Below are 17,100 nucleotides of genomic sequence, written 5' to 3' on the forward strand. Positions count from 1 at the left end.
CAGCACCGCCCAAAGCTGCAGACTGGCTCGCTGACCTCTCGGAATCTCTCCACCTGGAGAAGATTAAGTACGCCAGCCGAGGGGCAGAGGGAAGCTTCCTGGATATCTGGGGGCAGTTAGTCGGCCTGTTCCAAATCCTGTTCGAGGCCGGCAACGAGGAGTAAGCCAGGGAAGAAAAAGATGAAGAACCAAAGGACTACGCAACCCTGGGGGGGGGGGAAGGAAAATGGGGAAACCACAAGAGAAGAGGGAGGGTGCTGAAACCAATAGGGGGTGGGGAGGGGGGATATCATAGACCGATCCAGAGGGCAGCAAAATATACGGACAGTTAGTCAAATGAAGGACAAAATAAACCTCTCTATAAAAAAAAGCGAATTAGCGCGGGCAAGAAAAATGTAATGTATATAAGCAACAACTGTTTATAAATGAGAAAAGCCAATGAAAAGATTTTCAAAAAAAAATTCCAGAGGCCCCCCACCAGAGACACACCATAAGCAGCCCCGTATCAGAGATCCCCAAAGCAGAGCCCTCCACCAACGAATCCCCATTCCAGAGTCTCTACCAGAGACCCCCCATTACAAAGTTCCCCTGCCTGGAAACCAGAGAGCAGTCCAGACTGAGACGGTGAAAAATCATCACTGCTTTGAAACTCACCTGTGCCCTACACCTCCTGCCTCAGGCAGAGAAAGCAGCAGCTGTAATTTCCTAGAAAGTGAAATCCACATCTCCTCGGGTTTAAATCCCCTTCGGTCTTTGGTCTGCAAGGCTTTCATTCACATCAATGGGAAATTGCTCGTAAATTGCTGTGATTGACACAGCCAGCTGTCTGGATTGTTTAATTCAACTTCCCTTCGCACACTTGAATGGATCTTGAGCACCCTGCTGTGTAATTTCCAGCTATGATTAATGGCTCGTGACCCTATCAAAAGCAGTAAAGTGCTCTCTCTTCCTCTTTTTTTCTGCAGAAAGCACTTTTGTGGGAGGCTCTGTTATGGGGGGTTCGCTGGTTGGAGGGTTCTCTTAGAGGGGGATCTGGTCGGGGGGTGGGATTTGCATTGTGGGGTAGGGGAGTCCTCTGATGGACTTTGGAGCACTCACCTTTATGCCCTTGACCCATCGCACCAGGGCCACGCTGGGAAGTACCTGCACCAATCCATTCGCACGTGAATCCCATCCCAGAGGGCTGGAAAATCACAGAGATGTGGAAAATCCTGTGCCCAGTCCGTTAATAGGATGCAAATGGGTTAATGTCATCCATTTGCATCCTCCCGCTGGTGTGGGGCGCGAGCCTCGATGCCGCCGGCAACGGGAGACCGGAGCATTGGAAATGGATCGGCTCCCTCTGCATTGGGAACGCTATGGCCGACGGCGGAGAATCCAGCCCCTGCACTCACCAGGACAAACGCAAGAATGCCCAATTTCAAATTCTCGCAACAATTTATACCGCAGGAGATAAAGGTGCTGATTGGTGGACGGGTCGACTTGCAAATCGGAAATTTGCAGCCAGACCTTTGCGGAATGAAATCGAGAAACACTCCTCCACACAAGGGGAAGGCGGAGTTTGGAACTGTCTTCTGCAAATGGCTGGAATGAGGCGAATAGTTTGCTGGACAGCACTAGGGCGGTCATGCTGTTTCTGAAGAGCGGATGTTGGTTGGTTCTCAGTTCGGACTGATGCTGTAAACTCAGAATGAAGCCTGGAAGGAAATGCCTCAGTATCTGGGAGTTAACTGCTCTTCGTATTGACGTGAAGGCAGGAATTAGAAGTGGCTGTGTTTTCGCCTAAACAGATGCTGTGTTGATAAAAGATCTCGCAGACGCTGGATCAATTGTCCATATTAAATCGGACATTTTGTTAACCAAAGGTACTGAGGGATTTGATGAAAAGCCAAGGGGCAACGGTTTAAGGCAGCTACAATCTCACTAAATGACGGAACTGGCTCGATCAAGGGGCCAAATGGTCTCCTATTGCCCTGTTCCTGTGGTTGTGGGCAGACCATGTCGCCACGTGATAACGATTGGATTTGGGAACTGGTGCCACGCACAAACAAACACACTCACACACACAGGGACTCGGGATTGTTTCTTTATTTTTCCGCTCTGTAGACAGCCAATTTCTTTCAAGAGACAATGGCATCTGATCTCACAGTGGTGTGAACTGGACTTCGTCCAGGCACTCCCGATTCAACCCAGTTTGAGTCCCTTCGAATTAAGAATTCAGATCAGCGTTCTCTCGAAGTTGAGCGTCCATTGAAAGTTAACAAGGACAATTGCACATGTCCTTTCATCGTTTAACTTGTTTTTTTTGGGGCATGTGTGTGAAATGGGCTGCACTCTGTTAAAATTCCAGAAAATGCCACTGAGAAGCGGAAGAGCCAAAAAACAAAACTAAATTACGGAACTGGCTCGATCAAGGGGCCAAATTGTCTCCTATTGCCCTGTTCCTGTGGTACCGGGTACGACAGTATATACCATTCATTATGATGTGATAGAACGATACAGCACACACGGAGGCCTGTGCCAACTCTTAATCATAGAATTTACAGTGCAGAAGGGGGCCATTCAGCCCATCGTGTCTGCACCGGCCCTTGGCAAGAGCACCCCATTTATGCCCACACCTCTAACCTATTCCCGTAACCCCACCTAACCTATTTTTTGGACACTAAGGGCAATTTAGCATGGCCAATCCACTTAACCGTCACACATTGGACTGTGGGAGGAAACCGGAGCACCGGGAGGAAACCCACGCAGACACGGGGAGAACGTGCAGACTCCGCACAGTGACCCAAGCCGGGAATCGAATCCGGGACCCTGGAGCTGTGCAGCAACAGTGCTAACCACTGTGCCACCGTGCCGCCCCTGGAAAGAGCTATTTGATAAATCCCGTTACCCATCCTGTTAGGGGCTTTTCACAGTAACTTCATTGAAGCCTACTCGTGACAATAAGCGATTTTCACCTTCATGCGGCAAGTAGACAGGTCATTGGCTTGTCACCTGTTTCTTGTCCTATTTTCACAGGATTGCAATCAACCCTGTCGAGTCCTGCTGCTTGTTTTATTTTGAGGTTGCCGTTTAGCTTCTGTTGAAGCCTGGCTGACCAGCCGAGTGGAATAACGCTGTAACTCATCCCATCTGCTCCCCTTTGTCCGAAAGCAGAGCCCCCTCGATCGAGCCACTGACCTCCAGTCACTCACCACCTGTGAAACTTAACGTGACCCGGGGAGGGGGATCTTGCCGCCACGGCATGAGGGATTGGCTGGAAATGAGGTAAGGAAGGGGGGGGCCGCGGATGCCCGAGACACTTTAATTCCGCGGGCAAAGGCAAGCCCTCACTAATCTACAAGGCAAAATGACTACGAGCAAGCAGCGCATATTGGATCATTTCTCAGCATGTTTCTGTCTCAGCCATGAGCTCTTGGCCATGTGATCTGCAACCGGGCAGAACTGGCTCTCCGTCAACAGCAGAGGAAATCCGAGAGCATCCTCTCATTGGGCAGTAAGAGGGATTAAAGGACAAGAAGTGCCGAGCTCATGTAGGGATGATTCTGTCGAATACGTGCGGTGCACACTCAGTGAGCAGGATGCTTGGCTGCCTAATCAGGGAAGAATTGCCAGTGACTGTTCAGTTCAGCTGAAGAGAGAAAGGCTGGCAGATTAAACTCCTCTCAGATGCACCCCCCTGACGTGTTTGAAATGCAGGGAATTATTTCGAGGGTAGGAAACCTTTTACACACAGCGAGTGGCTGGGGTCTGGAATGCGCTGCCCATAAGTGTGGCGGAGGCAGGTTCAGTTGAGGCACTCGAGGGCGTTGGGCGATTACTTGAATCGAAACAATGTGCAGGGGCACGGGAAAAGGGCAGGGGAATAGCGCTAAATCACAATGCTCGTTTGGAGTGCCGGTGCAGACACGATGGGCCAAATGGCCTCCTGCGCTGTGACAATTCTGTGATCCTGCGATAGGTTTCGTGCCTAGGTAAACACACCAGCTGCTTTGTGCAAAGTAAGATCCCACAAGTGGCACTAAAATGAATCGCCAGTTAATCTAACTTATTTTTCCCTACCCAGGACATGGTAAAGGTTTTCTGCTCTGCAAATGGCTCCGAACGTCTGCTCCCTCTGAGAAATTCAGAAGCATTCCTGCATTTCCCGTTTTATTCAAGGACAGAGTGGAAGTGCACACCGTCGTAATTGTTGTGTCATCGTATTTATTTAGTGGGGAACACAGGCTTTACGGTGCGGGTTTCTCTTTGAAACCCGCGGATCAGCAGGTGGCACTCTCGCTGCTGAATCAGAGAGATTGTGGGTTACAGCCCCACCCTCCGGAGGGATGAGCACAGGGGCTTTCTCTGGGGCCCCGTCCTCGGTGGGTATAAAAGATCCCGTGAAACTACGTTGAAGAACAGGGGAGCTCTCCCCGCTCTCCTGGTCAATATTTATTCCTCAACCAACATCATTAAAGCAGATCATCTGGTGACTAGCAGATTGTTTTTATGGGAGTTCGCTGGGTGCAAATTGGTTGCCATGTTCCCTACATTACAACAGTGACTACCCTGCAAAGAATAGGGCGAGATCTACCAGTTGAGTTGCGCCCGAAAGGCAGTGCAGTATGGCCGTTTGATGCTGGGAGATCCCAATTCCGGAATTTACCCGGCTCGCCACGCATCCCGAGATCTAACGTGATCTCGTGTGGCGTCACGATGTGAATCCCGCCCATCGTGGGCTGTATCACTTTCTGGCAAATCTGCCTATTAGAACACGACAGCTAGTCTCACTCTGATATGCGTTCCTGAGATCTGCCCAAGGCGTGGGATCGAACCTCCTCACCTTGGAGATCTCTGGTGAGCCCCGTCTAGTGCTGGTCTCCACAAATGGGGGGGGGGGGGGGGAGGCCAGATGGAGCGGCAGTTGTGGAGGTCTCCCACGGGATCGGAGGCCCCCAGATGCTTACCTTCCGGGCAGGGTGGCACCCTGGCATTACTGGTGCCACCCATGCACCCTGGCACTGCCAAGGTGCCAAGCTGGCATTTTTCACGTGGCAGTGATCGGGCCGGGGATGTCTTGCACGGGGGGGGGGGGGGGGGGGGGGGGGGCACGGCACAGAGGACTCCCTTATAAGTACGTTGGGACTTGAGGGGGGAGGGGTCAGGGGTTGCGTCGGGGGCTTGAGAGATTGGGACGCCATTTTTAAATGATGTCCCAATCTCCCCCTTCAATGAGTTCTGGCGAGCGGAACTGCTTATTGCAGCGAACGCGGCTAAGTGCAACCTCAGCCGTGTGTTCCCCCCTGAGGCCCTCAATCTACCCGGATGTGTGTTGGATAGTGGGATGTTTCTCATCTACCGTGTGCCGGGAAACACCCGGCTAATCGCAGGCGCTATGGGACTCTGTCCCCATTCAGGTAGATCGTGCCCTAGATATTTAATTCACTGTAAAGCACTTTGGGATGTCCGAAGGTGGTAGGAGGTGCTACATAAAAGCAATATTTCCATTTACCTTTCTTTCTATCTATATCCTGGGAACACGCATCACAAAATTGTAGCATCTCAATCCTTCATCTGAATGGGTGAACAGTCAAAATCTGGCAGAGCAGTTTTGAAATCTGACATATGCAGGGAGCTTGCAAACACCGTTCCTACTCCAGAGTTGCTTCTTGCTGTTGCCGTCTCAATGATGATCATTTCAGGCTCTGCTATTACAGTGATGTATGTGCATGTGCATACCCTGGCAAGTGCCAATCGATGACCATCTCCTACAAGAGAGGATCTAACCACCGCCCCTTGACATTCAATGGCATTACCATTGCTGAATCCCCCACAATCGTCATCCTGGGGGTTTCCATTGATCAGAAACTGAACTGGACCCAGCCACATTAATACTGTGGCTACCAGGGCAGGTCAAAGGCTAGGAATCCTACAGCGAGTAACTCGCCTCCTGACCCCTCCCCCCCCCACCCACCCCACAAAAGCCTGTCCACCATCTACAAAGCACAAGTCATTCAAACCTTCCACCGCCGACGAAAAGTGGTAGCAGCGTAAACCGTCCACAAGATGCTCTGCAGTAACTCACCAAGGCTCCTCAGACAGCACCTTCTAAACCCACGACCACTACCATCTAGAAGGACAAGAGCAAGGACGACACGGTAGCGCAGTGGTTAGCACTGCTGCTACGGCGCTGAGGACCCGGGTTCGAACCCGACCTCAGGTCACTGTCCGTGTGGAGTTTGCACATTCTCCCCGTGTCTGCGTGGGTTTCTCCCCCACAACGCAAAAATGTGCAGGTTAGGTGGATTGGCCACACTAAATTTCCCCTTAATTGGAAAAAAATAATTGGGTACTCTAAATTTTTTTTTTTTAAAAAGGACAAGAACAGCAGATACCTGGGAACCCCACCACCTGGAGGTTCCCCTCCAAGTCACTCACCTCCCTGACTTGGAAATATATCACCGTTCCTTCACTGTCACTGGGGCAACATCCTGGAACTCCCTCCCTAACAGCACAGTGGGTGCACCTACATATCAGGGACAGCAGCGGTTCAAGAAGGCAACTCACCACCACCTTCTGAAGGGCAACTAGGGACGGGCAATAAATGCTGGGTCTAGCCAGTGACGTCCACATCCTGTAAATGAATGAAAAGAATACAAAATAAAGCAGAACAGAAAGTGGCATCAAAAACTCTTCCAGTCAATCGATTTTGGTTAGGGAAGGGGATAATCAGATGAGGAACATCGGCAGATAAATGGAGTTGAGGTCTCAGGCCAACCATGGTCTAACGGAAGGAGGAAACGGGCTTATTGGGGCGAATGGCCTGCTCGCTGCTAATGTGTTCCAGTCATCTGGAAACGTAGCCAGATGTGTGGGGAAAACGGCAATGACGTCGACAGAAGCCGAGAAATAACTTCCATTTACATAGCCCCTTTTATTATCTGCCACATGTGGGTGTTCCAAACACACATGGACAGCAGCAATTCAAGGTTGCACAACACCACCTTTCCAAGGGCATTCGGGGATGAACATTAAGTGTTGGACGAGCTGGTGACGTCCACATCCTGTAAACAAAGATTACAAAAAAAATCCGACAGCCAATGGATTACTTTTTGAAGTGTCGCCATGGTTGTTATGTAGGTGCAGCAAGCAAGATCATACCAATATTAACGAGGTGGATGTCTGGCTAATTTGATTGAGGAATTAGTATTGCACATCGCCAGGCAAATCCCCTCTTCCTCAAATTCACCTGCTCTGTCACCGGGATGTTGCACCAGCTCTGGCCTCTTTTCAAGATTTTATCTTCAAGGCAACCTCTCAATGTAAAATGTTCCCGTGCATTGGTACGTCGGGCACCTGGTGGGTAGAATCCTGTAGGCCTCCTGGACAGGCCTGGCTTTTCCACTTTTCTCCCATGTGGGATCATTTTATGCTGCTCTGCTCCCAATCGCCCCCCCCCCCCCATTGCTTCCCAGGATCCCCCCCCTTGGGAATTCGGCAATTCCAGTGGAGAATCTTGGGGGGCCCAAAGCTGACTTTTCGATTCTGCGTACTCCTGGTAGGCACAGTCACAGAGTTAAAGAAGTTTCAACCTGCGGTTTAACAGCTGTTGGCAGCTCTGTGTTGGGCACACACTCGGCCCTTGTCACCTGGTGCTGTTGCAAGTGCCAGTAATAGGAAATCAATTCCATTCGTCCAGCTACCAATGGGTATCATAGAGACGCACATACGTGCTTCAGATCTATAAAATTGCACCTGTGCTGTGCTCCTAGCTACGTGTTGTTGTACTGTGCATGCACCTTGGCACACTGCCTGGGATTCCAGCATGTCCTGGCAATACAGTAATGACCTGATAATAGGCAGTGTTTATTCACATTACTAAATATTTACTCTCTGCTCTATTTGTTTGGGCTTTAGCACTTTCATAGACTCCGATTGTAGTTAAATGTGCTTTTGGCAGCGGAACAGGCTGGTTTTGGCATAGAATCTGTGTTTGTGCAAAGTGGAGGTAATCTGGGGGTGGGTGAGTGCAGCATAGGTGATATACTGGAACTGAGTATCAGACACAGGCTGGATTACGCAATAACAATTAGTGGAGTCTCGCTGAAGGGAAAGCAGTGATTGTTGGGAATTCTCAGCAGGCCTGGCATCACCAGCAGAGGGAGAAGCAGAGTGAACGCGAATGGTCAACGTCTTTCCCAAAGCACCTACAGCCCCCAGGTATATTTTGAAATGTAGTCACTTTGGTAATGCAAGAAAGGCAACAGGCAATTTGTGCACAGGAAGGTCCCAGGAACAGCACTGCCATAATGGCCAGATAGATGTTAGTAGAAGGGTAAATATTGACTGGGAGAACTCCCTCTGCTTCTAATTAATGCCGTGGCATTTCTTACATCCACCTGAGAGAGAGCAAATGTCGTTTTGGTTTAATGGGGCCACCTTAAGGACAACCATTCGGCACTCCCTCAGAATTGCACTGGAAGGTTGACCTAGATGTGACGCTCCAGCTTCTGGGGAGGGGCCCAAACCCACCTGTCACGGGGACAAAGGTGCTACCCACAGCTGACAGCCCAATCGTTTGAGGGGATGTCTGAAGAGGAATGGTGCATTCTCTCAGCCTTGGCACCTAGTTGGTGCACTTTCTCAGGATCGAATGTTTCCAGGCCATGTGCAGAGTGGGTTAGACAGCCATTGCGTTGAGGTGCGTGGACAAGTGGAAGGGAATAGTGAGGATGGGGGGGGGGGGGGGGTGGAGCATAGGGTGCCTTTGTATGCCGATGATTTGTTGTTGTACATCTCCAACCCGGGACCCAGGGTGGGGCATATAAATGGGCTGCTCAGGAGATTCGGGGCTTTTTCAGGCTCTTAGCTGGATCTGGAAAAGAATGAGTGCTGTGATATGCATCACTGTAAATACACACGGGGTTAATGTAAATACACTACAACTAATTAACCACTAGAGGGAGCACCAGAGACATCATGACATGCAGACATACAGCTAATGAACACATAGAATAGGACACGGCCAATGGGCAGTCAAGACACCCAAAGGTGACACTACCACAAGGGAGCATTACAAAACCCATATATATAAGGACAGGGCACACATGCTCTTTCTCTTTCCACAGACCGACATCTAGAGAGAAGGACAGGGACAGATCAGAAGCATCACACCCACCACGTGGCTTAGAGCAAACTGGTTAGTTAGACTGGTTGGATTATGAGGAGAGATTGAGTAGACTGGGACTGTACTCGTTGGAATTTAGAAGGATGAGGGGGGCTCTTATAGAAACATTTAAAATTATGAAGGGAATAGATAGGATAGATGCGGGCAGGTTGTTTCCACTGGCGGGTGAAAGCAGAACTAGGGGACATAGCCTCAAAATAAGGGGAAGTAGATTTAGGACTGAGTTTAGGAGGAACTTCTTCACCCAAAGGGTTGTGAATCTATGGAATTCCTTGCCCAGTGAAGCAGTTGAGGCTCCTTCATTACATGTTTTTAAGGTAAAGATAGATAGTTTTTTGAAGAATAAAGGGATTAAGGGTTATGGTGTTCGGGCCGGAAAGTGGAGCTGAGTCCACAAAAGATCAGCCATGATCTAATTGAATGGCGGAGCAGGCTCGAGGGGCCAGATGGCCTACTCCTGCTCCTAGTTCTTATGTTCTTATGTTCTTATGTTAAAAATTTAATTAAGATACTTTTTTAAAAAAAGAATGCGTTAGCGGGAAGAGTACAGTTCTCTCCACTTAACCTCAACAAAATGCCTTTGATCCCAACCTCACAAGAGGACTCGCTGCTTACACCAGCCTCACACTCAGTGATGTGATAACCCCAGCTGTCCTCCTCGGATCTGAGCTGGGACCTGTGCGCATCATAAACTCGATTGAGAAGCTCGGCCGTCCGTATATGTCTGATTGTGGTTTCTCAATCCATGCTCTGGGTCCCTGTCCGTGTGGAGTTTGCACATTCTCCCCGTGCCTGCGTAGATCTCACCCCACAAGCCAAAGATGTTGCAGGGTAGGTGGATTGACCACGCTAAATTGAGTGCTCTAAATTTCTTTTGGAAAAAAAGGATGGTTATGGTCTCAGTATTCACACTCGTTGCATGAAGATGTCATTTGTTGACATCAGGGTGAGTGACCATTTTCTACCTGTGCCCCTTTGTGGGGATGATTTAACCGATGCAAGAAGTTTGGGGTTCCCCTTTTGCGATTTGTTGGAAGACTTTGCCACTGTTTCATCGTCGCTCAGTCTTCTAACATGCTTAGCAATGAATAGGCAAAATGCCTCTTTGGTTGAGGCCTTAGTGGGTGGTGCACTGCAAGCAGATGTTGATTGTGCAGTCAGGAAAGAGTTACAGTAAGTTATGTCACTGCATCAAGTGCGAAGATATTGCTACAGGAGGCAGCAGCCATTTCATTGCAGCCTGTGTGTTACAAGCATCCACTGATAAACGTTTGCAGCCTGATCTATTTATCTTGTTTGTGACATCTATAGCAACAGGCTCTGTTTCTATGCTGAAGAGTTCATCACTTGCATCATCTTTAGCAAGATGGGGTGAGCAGCAGAATCGGAACCAGTCCGACGAGCAATGCAAATACTTATTTCTTTATTTTCTCTTCACCTACAGGCTTGGGTCAGCGAGGATTCTGAAGTATGTAACACTGCAAGGTAAAAACTTGCTTCTTCTCATGAATAAGATGGAGAAATTGATCCGTTTGAGGGTCAGGTTGTGAGAATTTTGCTGAGACACTTGTCTAAAGCTTCGTGACTCTGTGCCTCAACATCTCCCCGCGCAATGTAACCAAGTTGAAACAGAGTCCCGCAACGAGTGCGTTTGGCCGGGTGATTCCCGGTGCTCGCAGTGTCGAGAAACAGCACGCTTTCTATCGGGACTCTTCCAATCTGGGGCCACAGCGGGGCTGACCCCTGCCAAGGCCACCCTCAGCCCTGCAGCGAGGAGCTCCGCTTGCCGGAACTCCTCAGCGCAGGAAGAGATGGCGTCCCGATCTCTCGACCCCCCCCCCCCCACTCCGACATGTCCCCCATAACAGCCTCCCGTAACAGCCTCCCCGAACAGGCGCCGGAATGTGGCGACTAGGGGCTTTTCACAGTAACTTCATTTGAAGCCTACTCGTGACAATAAGCGATTTTCATTTTTCATTTCATTTCAAAGCCCCAACTCACTAATAAGAGGGCCCTCGTTCTTCCCTCACACCCCACTTTACACACGCAGGGAATCCCCGAGCCCGATCCCCACCGTGGAAAAATGCTAGGGTGCCAGGCTGGCAGTGCCAAGCTTGCAGGGTGGCACCCTGCCAAGTGGGCAAGCACCTGGGGGTCTCTGATGCACCTGGAAGACCCCCCCCAAGTGCCCTTCCATCTGGTCCCCGTTTGTGGGGACCAGCACTGAACAGCGCTCATCTGAGCTTTCTGAGGTGAAAGGGTTAGATCCAGGGCCTCAGCAGATGAAGGGAGTGCATATTCGTCTCACTCTAATATGCAGATTTCCAGGTGTTCCGGTTTCCTCCCACAGTCCAACGACATGCAGGCTAGGTAGATTGAACATGATAAATTGCCCCTTAGTGTCCAAAAAGGTTGGGTGTGGTTACTGGGTTACGGGGATAGGGTGGGAGTGTGGGCCTAAATTGGTTGTCTTTTGGAGGGTCGGTGCGGACTCGATGGGCCGAATGGCCTCCTTCTGCGCCAATCTGCATTATTCTATGATTCTATACAGCACAGAAAGAGACCACTTAATAATAATAATCATCTTTATTACTGTCACAAGTAGGCTTACATGAAAATGAAATGAAATGAAAATCGCTTATTGTCACGAGTAGGCTTCAATGAAGTTACTGTGAAAAGCCCCTAGTCGCCACATTCCGGCGCCTGTTCGGGGAGGCTGGTACGGGAATCGAACCGTGCTGCTGGCCTGCCTTGGTCTGCTTTAAAAGCCAGCGATTTAGCCCAGTGTGCCTAACCATCCCCTTAACACTGCAATGAAGTTACTGTGACAATCCCGTAGTCGCCACATTCCTGCATCTGCTTGGCTCCACGGACGAAGAATTCAGACTGTCCAATTCACCTAACGGCATGTCTTTCGGGACCTGTGGGAGGAAACCGGAGCACCCGGAGGAAACCCATGCAGACACAGGGAGAACGTGCAGACTCCGCACAGACAGTGACCCAAACCGGGAATTGAACCCGGGTCCCTGGTGCTGTGAAGCAGCATGCTAACCACTGTGCTACCATGCTTGACACCCCCCCCCCCCCCCCCCCCACCCCCCACGCGTGTGGCAGCTCTCTGGGGAAGCTATCAATTTTGGTCCTCTTCCACCACACTTTCTTTATCGCCCTGCTAACCTTTTCTTCTTAAGTATATATCAAATTTCTTTTTGGAAGTCACTGTTGAATTTACTGCCTTTGCAGATCATACCAACTCACTGTGTTTAAAAAATATCTCAGCCCCCCCCCACCACTATGTCTGTTTCTCAATTATTTTCAAACTGTCTCGTCCTGTTAGTGAGATCTCCTGCCAGCAGAGTTTCTCCCTGTCTGCTCTATCAAAGGCCTTCTACTGCACTTGACTAATCGTTCATTCCTGTTTTATTAATGCTTCCAGAGTGAAAAAAATGAAAAGGCTTTGTGACTCTTGCTGGACGAGGAGCTTTCACAAGGGAAATGGAGAGATTACAAGGTACTGTGCTGCAGCTGAGTTGTAATAGCCACATTGCTATTAGTGAGGCATCCATAAATAACTCGCATGATGTGCTCCAGCCGAGTGGGTGTCTGCTCGTACCTCTCTCATTGAAGGTTGAAAAATGCCCCCATTATCCTCCTCCCTCTCTCATACGTTTGCCAGAACAGACTCTGTGGTCTGTTGTGCTGCCTAGCTGTTTATCGTTGGGGGAAGCGGATGAAAGGAGAGGAAGGAAGATTTATTTCCTTGAAAAGTTCAATTAAAAAAAAAGAGTGAGGCCTTTTGATTTGCTGGCCTGTGGCTCTTGTTTTCACTGACTGACTGTTGTGAGAATCTGACAGCTTTGTTGCGAACATTCGAAATAGGAGCCTAGATGGAGTAGGCCACTTGGCTGATCACATGACTGATCTGATTGTAACCTCAACATATTTCCACCTATGCCTGATAACCTTTCACCCCCTTGTTTATCAAGAATCGATCTCGCTCCACCTTAATAATATTCACAGATTCTGCTTCCACTGCCTTTTGAGGAAGAGAGTTCCAAATACTTGACACCCACCAGAGAAACATTTTTCCTCATCTACATCATAAATGGTCAACCACTTATTTTTAAACAGTGACCCCCTAGTTCTAACTTCTCTCACAAGAGGAAACATCCTCTCCACATCCACCCTGTCAATAAACCTCAGGACCTTAAAGGTTTTGATCCAAGTCGCCTCTTACTCTTCTAAACTCTAGTGGATATGAACTTAACCTGTCTAACCTTTTCTCATAAGATTGCCCGTCCATTCCTTGTATTCGTCTAATAAACCTTCTCTGAACTGCTTAAATGCAGTCACGCCCTTCCTTGAATAAGGAGACCAATACTGTGCATAGTACTCCAGATGTGGTCTCACCCATGTCCTGTACAATTGAAGCATAACCTCCCTATTTTTGTATTCAATTCCCCTCTCAATAAGTGATAACATTCTATTAGATTCCCTAATTACTTGCTGTACCTGCATTCTGACCTTTTATGATTCACGCACTAGGACACCCAGATCCATCTGCATCTCGGAGCCCTGCAATCTCTCACCATTTAGGTAATATGTGTATTTTTATTCTTCCTGCCAAAATAGGCAATTTCACATTTCCCCACATTATACTCCATTTGCCAGATCTTTACCTACTCACTTAAACTATCCATGTCCCTTTGTAGCCTCCTTATGTCTGTCTTGTTATGCTCCTGGTGTAGCATAAGCTGCCTCCTTGATGTTCACTCTGACAAAGGAAGGTTCAGACATGGAGATAACTTCAACACGTTTATTAAACTATTTACAATTCTCCTACTCTGATTCGCCTCTACTGTTAATCCTTTTATAGCTACTCAGACTGACGAACCAATCTGCTGAAATCCACGTGGTGGGTGCGATGTTGAATCAACCCTGTGTCTGTACTCACTGAGTGTCTCCACTGGAAAGAGGAAGATCATGTGTGCTGTGTCCTTTATATATGGGTCGGTGTAATGCCCCACTGTGGTAGTGTCACCTCTGTGTGTATCGTGAATGCCCATTGGTTGTGTCCTATCTTACTGAACTATTGGTTGAGTGTCTGTGTGTTATGTCTCTGGTGCTCCCTCTAGTGTCTAGCTAGTCCACGTGTACTTACATTAACCCCTTGTGTATCTCCAGTGATGCATATCACCACAATGTCCTCTTCACAACTTACTTACCTGCCAAATTTGTGTCAGCGCAAATTCAGCAACTATCTTCGGTCCTTCATCCAAATCATTTCTATAAATTGTATTGTAAATTTTTCTTCTCCCTCAAGCGATCAGGGACTAGGCTGATGGGACTTTGACTTCCATTGGTGGAAGGATGGGTTGTGATTTACCAGAACTGACCTTCACCTTTTCACTGGCTGACAGATGTCACCGCTCCTGCCTGACAAAAATCTCCGAGGATTGAAAATGGAAGCAGGAAAACAAGGTGCCTTTTCCACATTGTGAAGTAAGAAGGGCTGAGGATTTCCAGCGTGTGCACAACCAGCAATTTGACCACAAATTGTGCCCAAAATTGATCTTGTTTCGAGAATATTTTGCCCTCTAGTTTCCACTCAAACAATTGGCATATCGATGGATGCAAAATCTGCCGCAGACCAGTGCGCTTGGGAAGTGTAAAATAAGAAGAATTGCTTGAAACATTAGAGCCATAGAGTTCTATGGCATAAAAAGAGGCCCTTCTGCCCTTCGAGTCTGTGCCGGACCACAAGCGCCTATCCAATTTTCTAGCACTTGGTCTGCAGCCTTGCACGCTACGGCATTTCAAGTGCCCATCTAAATGCTGTGAGGGTTCCTGCCTCTACCACCCCTTCAGGCAGCGTGTTCGACATTCGACCATCCTCTGGGTGAAAAGGTTTTTCTTCAAATCCCCTCTGAATCTCCTACCCCGACCGTAAATCTATGTCTCCTGGTTATTGACCCCCTCGACCAAGGGGGAGAACTTCCTTCTGATCTACCCTATCGATGACCCTCATCATTTTGAGCATATCGATCAGGGCCCCCCTCAGCCTTCTCTGCTGTCAGGAAAACATCACCAGCCAAAGCCAGCCTCTTTACATAGCTGTGACACAGCAACATCCTGGTGAACCTCCTCTGCACCCTCTCCAGTGCATCCACATCCTTCCCATAGTGTGGCACACAGAATTACACACAATACTCCAGCTGTAGCCTAACAAGCATTTTATACTGCTCCAGCATAACCTTCCTGCTCTTATATTCTATGCCTTGGCTAATAAAGGCAAGTATCCCATAAGCCTTTTTAACCACCTTATCTTCCTGTCCTGCTGCCTTCAGGGATCTTTGGACTTGCAACCCAATGTCCCCCTGCTCATCTGTACTTCTCCTACCGTTCATTGTATATTCTCTCACTTTGTAGTCCTCCCAAAATGCATCACCTCACACTTTTCAGGGTTAAATTCCATTTGCCACTGTTCTGTCCATCTGACCAGCCCGTCTATATCACCCTGTAATCTAAGGCTTTCCTCCTCACTATTTACCACACCATCAATTATCATGTCATCTGATGTTAGGGGGCTCCTTGTATTGTTCATTACAGTTCCAAGCCATTCAAAAAGGACTCAGTGTATGTGGTGTTATCATGTGACTTACTGATCATAACTCCTACTTACTAGATCATTAATGCACAATACAAACCTCAAGGGACCCAGCACTGACCGAGCAGTACACCACTGGACATAGGCTTCTGGTCACAAAGTTCAACCACCACACTCTGCCCCTTGCCACATATTCTTCGATGTATTTAAGAGTGGGAGCTTAAGGTGAAGTTTAATAATCAGTAAAGTTGAAAGTGGGTATAGCACAAAAAACAAGCATTTCTAATCATAGCATCAATCTGCTAGCTGTGAGTAACCCAATTTCAAAATACTGAAAATTACACAGAGCCATTTCCTGGTACTATTGTGGAAACGAGTATCATTTTCTCATGTAAATTGGACACAAAAATTACTTTCAATAGCTTTCAAATCCTTCCTTTCTCACAAAAGATCCAGCTTGATTTTACCAATCTCAAGGCCCGAATTGTGAGGAAAGTTGCCGTGGTGATGATTTGTTCTGGGTGTTTGGCCTGTTTTGTGGGCAGGGCTTTCTTGCTTTAGTGCAATTAACCAAAGTTTAAAAAAAGTCACAGAAAGGGCAGTTAGCACTGTAAGCTGTGTAAACTGTGTTTTAACTCCCTCATTCGTTTTTGCATGGGGGCAACTTCTTCAGATAGAGAAATGTGATCTTGAGCATGACATAGGAACCTAGAAAATAGAAGCAGGAGGAGGCCATTCGGCCCTTCGAGCCTGCTCTGACATTCATTATGATCATGGCTGATCATCAAGTTCAATATTCTGATCCCGCCTTCCCCCATTCCCTTGATCTCTTTAGCCCCAAGAGCTATATATAATTTCTTCTTCAAATTACACTTTCTGTGGGAGTGAATTCCACAGATTCACCACTCCCTGGGTGAAGAAATTTCCCCTCACCTCAGTCCTAAAAGGTTTACCCCTTATCCTCAAACTATAACCCCCTAGTTCTGGACTCCCTCACCATCGGGAACATTCTTTCTGAATCGACCCGGTCTCATCCTGTTAGAATTTTGTAAGTTTCTATGAGGTCCCCCCTCACTCTTCTAAACGCCAATGAATATAATCCTAACCGACTTAGTCTCTCCTCATATGACAGTCCCGCCATCCCAGGAATCAGCCTGGTAAACCTTCGCTGCACTCCCTCCATAGCAACAACATCCTTCCTCAGATAAGGACACCAACACTGTACTCAATACTCCAGGTGTGACCTCACTAAATCCCTATATAATTGCAGTAAAACATCTCTATTCCTATAATCAAATCCTCTCGCTATGAAGGCCAACATAAC

General features: G+C 48.2%; 1 protein-coding gene across 3 annotated transcripts in view; it reads left to right on the plus strand.

Annotated features, from left to right (window-relative positions):
- The window catches only part of LOC119956059 (PH and SEC7 domain-containing protein 1-like), a 174,326-nt gene that overhangs the window by 30,096 nt on the left and 127,130 nt on the right, over positions 1–17,100 (plus strand). For all 3 annotated transcript variants that reach the window (XM_038782871.1, XM_038782873.1, XM_038782872.1), the window contains exons 2-3: positions 10,614–10,654; positions 12,606–12,680. The gene's annotated coding sequence lies outside the window, so the exon portion shown is untranslated. The remainder of the gene's footprint in view (positions 1–10,613; positions 10,655–12,605; positions 12,681–17,100) is intronic.

The sequence above is a fragment of the Scyliorhinus canicula genome, chromosome 22 (genome assembly GCF_902713615.1).
Source record: "Scyliorhinus canicula chromosome 22, sScyCan1.1, whole genome shotgun sequence".
In the NCBI taxonomy this organism is placed as follows: domain Eukaryota; kingdom Metazoa; phylum Chordata; class Chondrichthyes; order Carcharhiniformes; family Scyliorhinidae; genus Scyliorhinus; species Scyliorhinus canicula.